A 3916-nucleotide genomic window follows, 5' to 3' on the forward strand; every position below is an offset into this window, starting at 1 on the left:
ATTAGAAAGTGACCTTTAGGGACACTTTTACTTGGAAAATTACAACACTAGTACACAAGTCAAGCCTTAACACATTTAACATTTGCTTGTTAAGAAAGCAATGCCTTAAGATTAAACATGTTTTACTTTTCTCCTCACAAGAACATAAAAATTATGGAAGGGGAACTTAACAGGAAATTTATAAAAGGTAACACAATTTTTTCTTTTAGTAGTCCTTGGGTAGTTATGACAGAATAGGTTCCACTTTTTTTTGTTTCTTTGAACAGGGATTTTGGTCCAAAGTTTTATTTTTAATATCTGCTTCTGCCTCCCCCTCTTATCAGATCGGCTTCCTCCACGGCCACCACCCCTTGGTGCTCCACGGCTTGAACTGCTGTAGGAATCACGTGGAGGAGGGTACCCCCTTTCCATAGAAGGGGGAAGCCCTCTTTCTTGTCCGCCAACCCGATCACAACCACTTGAGTAGAGATCACTTCGGCTGCTTGAGTAACTGTCTCGACTTCCACCATATCCGTCACGTGAGCTGCTGTAATCATCATAGCGACTGCTTCCACCATAAGATGGCGAAGGCCCTCGTGTAGGTGGAGCACTATGTGAATTACCATAACTGTCATATGAATCCCTGTAGGAACCACCACTTGGATGATCTGAATAGTCACGATCACGACCATAGCCATCTCTATCACTATACCCTCTTGATGGATAGTCATCACGTGAACTGGAATGACCATAATCACGATAAGTATAATCTCTTGGTGGTGGTGCATAACCTCTTGTATCACAAGAACTTGGGTGAGCTCTGCTCGAATAGCTGTCTTTAGTAGAATATCCATCATCCCTTGGGGACAAATAAACATCTCTATGAGAAGGCAGGGGTTCCCTTCGAGGTGGGCCTCCATAACTATCTCTTCCACGTGATACAGGAGCTCTTCCTCCCATTCCACTGCTGCTGCGAACTGGTCCTGAAGGAGCAGATCTTTTAGGAGGAGGACCCCCACTTCTTGGTGGTGGCCCTCTTTTTACTGGAAGTGGTCCCCTGGAAGAACTCATGTTAAAATTCATGGAATAGCCACCATCATCCATGTGCCCTCCATGTGAGGGAGGTCCCCTGGTTCCTCCACTTCCTCCTCTTCCGCCTCTAAGGCCTCTTGGAGGGCCTCTGCTTCTTGGAGGTGGAGGCGGTCCACGTCTACCACTTTCAAATGATGGTTTAGTGGCTTGTTCTACCTTGATGGCCTTTCCATCTAAGGACTTTCCATTCATGTCTCTAGCTGTATCCTTCACATCTGCTGGGCTTTCAAAGGTGACAAAAGCAAATCCTCTCGATTTGTTGGTCTCACGATCTTTCATCAAGAGTACGTCCACTATCTGCCCATATTTGCCAAGTACTGCTTCAAGGGCTTTCTCGTTTGTTTCTGTATTGAGGCCACCAATGAAGAGCTTTCCTGGGCGATCAGCTTCAACCATTTTTCCCCTCTGATGATAGTCAGAGGAGTGATGACGGTTTCAAGCTCCTACAAGCTCGCCAACAAGGGCTTTATACGCGCTCAGCATGAGGGAGGGCCACCTGCTCCGGAGACAGAAGAGAGAACCAGCTGGAACTACTGCGCAACTAGGAATCTCTTTTTGTCGTTGAATGTTGCCATTTTAATTATGATGTGCCTTGGAGTAGGCCTTTTTGGGTTTATCTTCATTTGGACTCTCTGTGCTTACTGGACTTGCATGACTTTTTCTCTCATCAAGTTAGGAAAATTTTCTGTTATTACTTTTTCAATCAGGTTTTCTATCCTTTGCTCCTCTTCTTCTTTTATCCCTATTATTCAAATGTTGTCTCATCTCATGTTGCCCTGCAGTTCTCTTAAACTCTCTTCACTCTTTTTAAGTCTTTTTTCATTTTGTTGCATTATTTGGGAATTTTTTTCTACTTTGTCCTCCAACTCACTGATCTGGTCCTCTGCTTCATTTAGCTTGCTTTTGATTGATTCTACTGCATTATTCAGTTCAGAAACTATATTCTTCATTTTTTCCTGGTTCTTGTTGATAGTTTATATGTCCTTTTTTTATGCTGGTGTAGTTCTCGGTAAGTTCCTTATAGTTTCCCTGGAGCTCGTTATAGTTTCCTTTGATTTTGTCGAGTTCATTGAGCTTTCTCATTACTATTGTTTTGCATTCCATGTCTGATAGCTTGCTTGCTTCTATTTCATCTACCCCTCCTTCTGGGAATTCCTCCTTTGTTTTTGGTGGAGTGTTGTTTCTGTTTGGTGGGGTGTAATTCGGCCTCCTCATTTTGGTCACTGGTCTTATTTCTGCTTCTTAGATTGATCTGCTTTTATTTTCTGCCTTTATGGTGTGAACTTATTGTATACAGTTGTTGAGCTGCTGTCACCAGTTGACGCCACTTGGAGGGGAGCAGTCTGCTTAAGTGATTTCTTCCATAGCACTTGGGATGCCTTTCTACCGGGACTTAGTCCGCTGCTCTCCCAGGTTTTTCTCAAGAGCCAGCACCCAAAACTTATTAAAAAGTGCCTCCAGTTCATTTCACTGTCCTGTGTTCTCAGCCAGAGGCGAGTGCATTCCCTCATGAAGGCCAGGGGTGGATTGACCGGTTGCACACCAGGGCGTGTGGGTCCAAGGCACACTGGTTGCTTTCCTGTTCTGGTGGAGGGGGAGATCTCTTCTCGCTGGTGGGCAGGTTTTTGTGGACATATTGGGGTGGGTATTGCGTTGGTTTCACACCCGTTGGGGCGGGTCCAGGTGGCAGCTGTGCCCATGTGTGGTGGCTGGCGAATTGGTTTTGTGTTTGTCGGGGCTGGGCCACGGGCACTTGTGTGCAGAGGTGGTGTGCGCTTATGCGAGGCAGCCAGCCCACTGGTCTTGCACCTGCTGGGGCGTGCCTGAGTGGCACCTGGGCTCAGTGGCCAACGCGTTGGTTTGGCACCTATTGGGGTGAGCCAGAGGTGCCTGGGTGCGGGGGCAGTGGTGTGCGCCTGTGTGTGGCATTGGGTGCGCTAGCTTCACACCCGCTGGGTCGCCTCCAATTGGCACCCGTGTGCGGTGGCTGGCGTGTTCATTTGGCGTCTATTGGAGTGGGCCAGTGTGCTTGCGCACTGTGGCCATCGTGCTAGCCTAGCGCCTGCTGAGCCGTGCCCAGGGGAGTTGGTTTTTCGCCTGTTGTGGTGAGGCCCTGGACACCTGTGCGCAGCAGAGGTGGACATCTGTGAGCTGTGGCCGGCCCGCTGTTCTTGCGCCCACTGGGGCGTGTGTGAGTAGTGCCTGGACAAGTGGCCAGCATGTTGGTTTGGCGTCTATTGGGGCGGACCAGGGGTGCCTGCGCATGGTGGCCTGCGTGCCCGGTGAGTTAATTTTGCTCCTGTTGGGGTGGGGCTGCAGGCACCTGAGCAGGACGGAGGTGTGAGTCTGTGCCTGGTGGCTGGCACGTTGATTTTGTGCCTGTTGGGGTGGGCGCTGGGGCAGTGGCCAGTGAGTTGGTTGCGCGCCTGGGTGGGTGGATGGGGGCACCTCCCTGTGAGCACTCGTGGGACCCAAGGGGAGGGTCGGGGAGTGGGCGAGTATGCTTCTGCACCTGCGCTCCTCAAGAATCCAGTCCCACCCCTAACCTCTCCTCCTCTCTCTGCAAAAAACAAAAGAGAAAAAGAAAAAGGAAAAACACACTCATACATACACAGCAGTATGTTCTTTCTTGCCTCTCAGTGCCAGATGCCACCTGGCCCACTCCTGGCTCTGCCAGTAGGCAGAACCCCGCTCTCCTCCTGATTCCTCTCAAACAGGTCACTCCCAGATGGTCTTCTCTGATCAAGCAGTGCCACGGCTCAACTCCTGCCAGTATCCAGATGTTAACTGAGATGTTCTGTCTGCAATTAGTCCAAACTACAGACAGGTCTGAGGTGCAAGAAAG

The 3916-nt window shown here is 49.2% G+C and overlaps 1 pseudogene; it reads right to left on the minus strand.

The window, feature by feature from the left end:
* Positions 1 to 290: 290 nt before the first annotated feature.
* On the minus strand, positions 291 to 1495 carry LOC149991510 (RNA-binding motif protein, X chromosome-like; annotated as a pseudogene).
* Positions 1496 to 3916: the final 2421 nt, after the last annotated feature.

This window comes from Furipterus horrens, unplaced genomic scaffold, assembly GCF_987537825.1.
Source record: "Furipterus horrens unplaced genomic scaffold, mFurHor1.1.pri manual_scaffold_17, whole genome shotgun sequence".
In the NCBI taxonomy this organism is placed as follows: Eukaryota; Metazoa; Chordata; class Mammalia; order Chiroptera; family Furipteridae; genus Furipterus; species Furipterus horrens.